This window comes from Micropterus salmoides, unplaced genomic scaffold (genome assembly GCF_014851395.1).
Source record: "Micropterus salmoides isolate LMB-PRFRI ecotype aquatic unplaced genomic scaffold, ASM1485139v1 Ms_hic_scaffold_1, whole genome shotgun sequence".
Classification (NCBI taxonomy): Eukaryota; Metazoa; Chordata; class Actinopteri; order Centrarchiformes; family Centrarchidae; genus Micropterus; species Micropterus salmoides.
The window spans coordinates 4,215,403-4,223,195 of record NW_024040040.1 but is presented as its reverse complement, the minus strand read 5'-3'; the positions used below and the strand labels follow the sequence as shown (position 1 = coordinate 4,223,195).

Sequence of the window (7,793 nt, the reverse complement as noted above, 5' to 3'; positions counted from 1 at the left end):
TGATTAATCGTAAAAGTCGCCTTTGAAGCAAAGCCATGTTTCCATCTTGTTTTCCATCGTTGAACTTTGACTGGATCTTTTAAAGGACGCCAATAACTGAGAAATGATGGAAGGATCAAGCATCTGGAAATTTGCTTACAATTGCACCACATTTGGTTGGACACTTAACTACAGAGAGAAAAATAGCAGAACAGACTTTTGCATTCGATATTAAAAGCAGAGCACAGCTGAGAGTTGTTTACAAAAGATGTTGCATCAGCGCGCTGGGAGGATTTCACCAACACGTCTGCCCTCCTCGTATGTTGTGCTTCCCTTCAGAGGAGGGGGAGGAGTTTACAGTAAATGAGAGCTCAGCTCAGGAGGTGAAATGATCAATATTTACTCTGCAGAGTAAAATTGATCAGTGTTTCTTACTTAAATAAAAGTAGCACTTTAATATTAGTTTATCGTTTTTGGGATTTTTATGGTGCACAGTTTAGTAGTGTAATGTACTTTTTCTCTCTGAATATTAAAGATTTTCTATTAAATGTTTTCATTTGAACTGTAGAAATGAAAGAGCTTCTGTATCTAAAAGTTTCAGTTCATCAATATGGAAGAGCCTCTTTATTTTTTCTTGGTCTACAATGAAATTAAATGAATATCAGGAGTTTAGAATAAGAACTATGAAAACTTCAGCCTCTTCTAAATGACTTCATTTGCATTTTAAAAAAAGGTAGGTTTTAATTTATTTCTATGTAGTAGATCATTAGATCTAATCAAACTAAATCCAGCAGAAACGAGAAGAGACTCATGTTGTTTCTTCTGTTTCTTCCAGCAGCTGAAAACTGATGAACGGCCTGACGCTTCATTTCCACCTTCTCATGGTGACACACACTCACTTTCTACTTGGTGCTCCTCATGATAGTTTGGCTGAAACCTCGTCATGTCCCATCTGAAATATTTCATGTCCTCACTCTACAGATTTCCTTCTACAGTCCCGCAGCAGCCTTTCCCTCAGACCAGGTCAGCACATTTACAAATGTTGCCTGACATTACATCAAACTTCCACATCCTCTGAACTGTCTTCTAACACTCTGAGCTGTTTGATCTGAGACACTTTGCCTCTCTTTCTAGAGCTTTTCACGTCTTCCTTTGACGTCTGACTCCAAAATTAATTTATAGGTTTGAACCCACGGCCCCAGAACACCTGTAGAGCCAGCTTAGCCCCTGAGCTACCGGGCCAGAGACTCTGAGCTCATCATGTTGTCGGACCTTCAAACTTATTTAAGGATCCTCCACCAGCCTGAGCTAACGTGCTGGAGAGCTCTGAGTGCTCCTCCATGGAGATTTGACTCCAAACTGCAGGTCTTTTCAGATATTGTCTTTTTATTTCTTCAACCGTGTTGAAAGCTAAGAGCTCATGAGTCTTTGGTTTCAACATCAGCTTTAAGATGGATCAAACTCATGCTAATGCTACTGCTAATGACCAAACACTGCAACCTATTAAACATCAGCCTCAGCTGTTCTTTGTGTTCTGCTCATAAGCAAAGGTCAGCACGCTAAGCTAAGATGGTGAACATTAAACTTTCTGCATGTTAGCATGTTGCCTCTGTGAGTCCTCCCACAAATCTGAGCTTCAGAAAGAGAGACACACAAAGACTTTTAGAAACTTTCTCTCCGGTCTCAGACACAGAGTTTATCTGCTGAGGAAGAAATGTTGGTCAAACATTTCCTATACGAGTTCTTTAATCCACTTTCATTAAGGACTTCTCAATGGGACGTAACTGCAGGAAGGAGAGTTTCTTTACCGTCCGTTAACTGCCAACGTTGGGACGGGAGTTAGTTTACAGTGGAAACTTTAAATTATTCTTAATCCACTGGAAGATTTCTGGTGAAAAATGAGAGTTTAAAGACGGTTTACAGACAAAACCACCTGTGAAACTCTGTAAAAGGCTCCAACAGGCGCTCTGCTGGCTTCAGACTGTGAGATTGAGGGTTCAGGCCTCAACTAGTCTTTGTGTTCGAAACAACATGTCTGGCCAGCGAGTGAAGCGGCTGCACAACTGATCTGAACCTGAAAGGTTCAAACCATGTGTGACTGAAACGCTTAGAGGTCATTCAGTTAATCAGTCAGCTGTGCAACAGACTGAAACCACAAGAAGCTTTAAAACCAGAGCGGGCAGCGTGTCTGGCCCGGTGGCTCGGGGTGTTCGTTACCTTTCAGGTGTTCTGAGGCCGTGGGTTCGATCCCCGCTCAAACCTATAAATTAATTTTGGAGTCAAAGGAAGAAGTGAAAAGCTGTAAGAAAGAAAGAGTCAGTGGTCAGATCAAACAGCTCAGAGTGTTAGAAGGCTGCTCAGAAGCTATGTGGACGTGGTTCGATCCCCGGGGACTCTTTAAGTCTGAACCACACTCAGAGGAAACAGTGAGAAGCTATAGATGCTGCTGGTGTCTTGAGGTTGTGGGTTTGATCCTTAAATAACTTTAGGAATTTGAGGTCCGACCTGAAAGGAAAGACTGAAGAGCTGACAACACCTTAGTGTCAGAGTCTCTGGCCTGTGGTCAGAGTGTTAGAAACCTCTACAGGTGTTTAGAGGATGTGGGTTCGATCCTCACTCCTTTCAGAGACTTTGAAGTTGGTGGTCCAAAGGAAGAAGTGAAAAGCTGTAAGAAAGAAAGAGTCAGTGTCTCAGATCAAACAGCTCAGAGTGTTAGAAGGCTGCTCAGAAGCTCTGAGGTTGTGGGTTCGATCCTTATGAGGCTCAGTGACTTTTGAAGTCCAACAGCCAAAGTGAGAAGATAAAGCGCCCGGAGAAAAGGTTCAGATGTGAAGGGGACTCGGCGGCGGCGGTGGGGTTCGATGGCGACCGCGAGGCAGGCGGTGCAGCGGTGGTTCGAATCCGCGTGCGGCCGGGTACCCGGAGCCGGTCCCGCGGCGTCGGGTTCGGGAGGGGGCCGTGTCCCCTCCGGTGTTCTGAGAGGTAGAAGCTGGGGTTTATGGAGCGGGAAACAGGAAGTGGCTGAAGTTTTCCTAAAAGGTGAAGATGACTGACAGCACAAGGTCTTTATTGGTCCAGAACAGGTGCTGCTGGGACCGTGGTGTCAGCTGTCCTCAGGGCAGCAGCTGGAAGCGAGTCTTCAGGGTGTCCCCAACAGCCTGGAAGAGACAGAAGAAGAAATGAGTCCACAGGTTTGTGACGAGTGAACAGTTTGAAAATCCATCAGTGAGTGAAGCTGCAGACAAGAAACAATAATCCATTCAACAAACAGAGTGTTTCCATGGAGATGATGATGTGAAGCAGCGGTGGAAGAAGCAAAAGCCAGCAGGCACAGTGTAAAAGTACTGTGTTCGAGTCCAGTAACAGTATAAGCATCTTTATATAGCGCTGGCTATCTGAAGCTAACATGATCCATCAACATGTGATAGTTACTGTGTGTTTGTGTTAATAATGTGCAGAGTGAGTAAAAAGTGCAGCATTTGGCCTGAAATGTAGTGGAGTCCAGGTCTATGAGGTCCAGGTCAGATGTAATGTCAGTAATATCAGTGTGAGCAGGGATCAGTAGAATCTGAAGCTGATACAGTAGCAGTGTATTAGTGTTAGTTCATTTAGTGTGAGCATGTGAAGAAGAAGAAGAAGAAGAAGAAGAATGTGCTGACCTGGTCTGAGGGAAAGGCTGCTGCGGGACTGTAGAAGGAAATCTGTAGAGTGAGGACATGAAATATATTCAGATGGGACATGACGAGGTTTTGCTAGTTCTTGTTCTAAACCTGATATTCATTTAATTTCATTGTAGACCAAAGAAAAAATAAAGAGGTTCTTGCATATATTGATGAACTGAAACTTTTAGATACTCGCGCGTTTCTTTCTTGGTGAAATCCTCCCAGCGTCAGATCCCGACCAGCTGAAAAAATGAAAAATAAGAATTTAGAAGACACAAATGTCGACACAGGAGGCAGCAGTCCCAGCACAAAGTATGTTTTCAGCTTCACTCATTAATAAAGCTTCATCTGAAACAACACGTTACTGCTGAGATGACGTGTTTATCAGAGAATAACGGGACATAATGGGGACTTTAAGGATGTATGTTTCTTAACATTAAATGATGGTGAATGAGTGCATCAGTCCGGCACGTCATCATGCCATTACCTCTTCTTCCTGAGCATGAGTGTTTCTTTGTGCGTGTGTAATGGCTGAATGGAGGTTCAAGGCTGTGAGCGCAGTCTAATGGGTTTATATTTACCTGATGCTGCTCAATTTGTTCCATTAGAAAAACAAAAACACGGCCCGTCAGAGGAATGACTTTACTGTGAGTGACTTCAGCTTCAGAAACAACAGAATACAATTTAAGGGACGACTTGGGTTTGATCTAAATAAACTACAATAAAAACACTGAAATAGAACAACAATATCTGTAGTATTTTGCAACAGATAACGTTGACGTGAGTTTAGACAGAAGCCTGTGAGGTTACAACCGTTCACAAATAGGCAATAAAAAATAAAGATCACACAGCTAATTAACAACACTTTCATATCTTTCAATAGCGTAATTATCACGATAAATATCAAATCGTTATTTCGTTGGAGTTTAAAGGCTGTTTTTGCTCCTGAGTGAACTTAAACTCTTTAAACAGTGGATCAATTCACAAATCTGAGGTACAACGTTCAAAACTATTATGATAAAATATTTGTAAACAAATATGCACGAGTAAAAAAAAAAAAAAAAGTAAGGAAGATGCATTTGTTGCGGCATTGCTGGTTCGCTCAGCGAGAAATTTGCTTGACACTAGTTGACTATAGTGCTTTCCACACGAGACAACAAATATCAGTGTTTCCTCTACATGCATTCAGGAGGTTTCTCATGTTGCCTATTTTTATATTACTGTCTACAGATACCTGTGTGTATATATATATATATATATATATATATATAACCTGTCAGAAGCTGTAAAATGAAGACACAAACATGAACAGTCGTGTCTATAATGAGAATCGTGTTATTCACGCGAGGATTAAATTTTAGACTCCTAGTGCAGCTTTTAAGAAGATTTCTTAGAGGAAAACCTTGCGGTGGAAGCTCGTCATGCACGTAGACCTTTAGAGAAAACTTCCAGGTGGGTGGGCGACGTATATTCGTCACCTTTCCCTGGACGTAGTGAGATAAACCCTCACCATTAGAGACACTGAGGCTTCAGACAAGGGAAGCAGGTGTGTGTGGTGTAACTGTACACCCTGACCCGCAGGTCTGAATCCGGCTTCCCTCCGATGACGGCATGTCGGTCGGCGTTAATCTGCAAAATCTGCCGGCTGACATTTAACAAACAGTGAGGCTCTGAATGGAGATTATACGGTTTCTGGTCTTTGGTCTAGTGTAGTGTGTAACGATCCAATTAAGGCTGCAATGACTGTTTTCTGTTTCTGTTATTTTAATTAACTGATGAAGGTTGATTTTATTTGTGTGTTTGTAATTTGTAGAGACATTGTTCCTCTTCCTCATTATTTTTTCCCCCATAAAAACTGGAACGTTTTTAAGAGTGTGTGTGGGAGGAGGAGGAGGAGGAGGAGGAGGAGGAGGATCCATGTGTGTTCACGAGCATGAATGAACGTGTCCTTGGTGACAGAGTATAAAGTCGGCCGAGTGGTCGGAGCGACAGAAGAGGAGAGAAATCGACAGAACCTCCGAACGACAGGAAAACAACAGCAATAAGAGAAGAAGAAGAGACGCAGAGCGACAGGACAGAGTGGTGAGAATCTTTATCATCATTATCCATATCTGTACAAAATCAAAGACTTAACTACACATGCAAAGTCAGAAAATAACTTTTAACTGAAGAGGACGATGAAATGACTGAAAACATCAATTTAAAATTCAATAATTATATACAGTAAAGAATATATAAAAATACAAGTTATATAAATATTACCGCTGCTACTAGTACTAATTAACCGATGTACTATTATTAAAATATATACAAACTATGAACACAGCCGTGAATAACCGTGTCTTTGTCCGGTCGGCAGGAGAATGTGTCCTGCGTGGCTATTGGCGGCTGCGGTGCTTGTGGGCGTGGCCAGAGGAGCTGTGGGTCAGTGCTGGGAGCATCCGAGCTGCCAGGAGCTCGACTCAGAGAGCAGCATGCTGGTAACACTCCCGTGGTGTTTAAACATTTATTATTATTATTATTAAGTATTTAAGTTTTCATTTGTCGTATCTGTGGGAGCTAAATAAAGGTTTCCACGCTGTTTGTTAATAAAGTTTAACCCCAAAATAACTTTCTATCGTTTCGTGTCACAACATAAAGTCTCCAAAATGAAGTTACAAACCAAAGCGCACTCAGGTCGAATCAGGATTGTCAAGTCTCGCCTGCCGTCCACTGACCTTCGAATCATGGGTGCGTTTGCGCGGCGGCGATGGCGCGGGGGAGGAGCGGGGGGGCGGGGTTACACACTGCCATTTAGAACGGAAATCATTTAAATAAACATGAAAGTTCAGGCTTATTGAAATATTTCAGTTTAATGAAATATACTGTATAAAGCTTTATTATTTCTTGACCCTGCTACTTTATCAGCGGGTGTTGTTACTGTTCTTCTTGTTCATCAGTATGAGAGAATGTTTTAATGTGTTGCAGACTCTCAGAAAGGACCCATAAAGAGTCATTTCCATCACTAGTTAGTTTTGAGAACGCTCCTGACCAACATCCCGTTCTCCTGTTTCCTCATCATTTTAAACTCAGAACCATCCAGACTCACATTTACAGTTTTCTCTGTTTGTTCTTATTCGGTTTAATAATAAATGTACTTTCCTACCTTCTCGCCCTCGTCTCCTCCTGCAGGAGTGCATCCAGCTTTGTCACTCCGACCTCACCGCCGAGACCCCTGTCATCCCGGGCAGCGCCCACCTCCAGCCTCCGCCTCCATCCGACTCTCCTCCTCCTTCATCCTGCCTTCCTCCTCTCCTCAGGCCAAGCGCTCCTACTCCATGGAGCATTTCCGCTGGGGGAAGCCGTCGGCCGGAAACGCCGCCGGTCAAAGTCTACACCTCCAACGGCGTGGAGGAGGAGTCCGCCGAGGTTTTCCCCGGAGAGATAAGGAGGCGGGAGCTGGCCACTGCGTTGTTGGCAGCAGCTGAGGAGGAGGAGGAGGAGAAGGCGCAGGAGGTGATGGAGGAGGAGCAGCAGCAGCTCCTGGGCGACGTCCAGGAGAAGAAAGACGGTTCGTACAAGATGAAGCACTTCCGCTGGAACGGCCCGCCGGCCAGCAAACGCTACGGCGGCTTCATGAAGAGCTGGGACGAGCGCAGCCAGAGGCCGCTGCTCACGCTCTTCAGAAACGTCATCAACAAAGACGGACAGCAGGAGAAGTGAGAGGAGGAGGAGGAGGAGGAGGGAGAAAACGTTTTACACAGGCAGCAAAGAGTTCTGATTGGCCAGGGAAGCTTCTTAGCAGACACATTAGCGACCAATAACAAGCTCTGAAACTGTAACCTGATCCTGAATGACTGAAACAGATAAAGAGTGAGAACGATGTTTTGATATCAGGTCATTTATGTAAATAAATGTAAATTATGTGAAAAAATAAAGTTATTTGCAAGCAAAACAAGTGACTTTTCTCTCTTTGTCTTTCCGTTTAAAAAAAACACCGGAAACAGTTGAATCTTACCTGAAATCCAGACGTTAGTGGCACAAACGGTATCCACAGCGACGCCGACCTCGCCACCAGGCTGACCAACAGCTCGCCACTGTCACGTGATAACTGCCACAAGAGCTTCCTGAAAAGCCTAGATGTTTTGAAACGACGGGCGCTTGATTTCAGAA

At 43.6% G+C, this 7,793-nt stretch overlaps 1 protein-coding gene and 1 pseudogene across 1 annotated transcript in view; both read left to right on the top strand.

Moving 5' to 3' along the window:
* LOC119916213 (NLR family CARD domain-containing protein 3-like) overlaps nucleotides 1–7,793 on the top strand; it is a 795,320-nt gene that overhangs the window by 213,217 nt on the left and 574,310 nt on the right.
* Nucleotides 5,660–7,575, top strand: LOC119912505 (annotated as a pseudogene).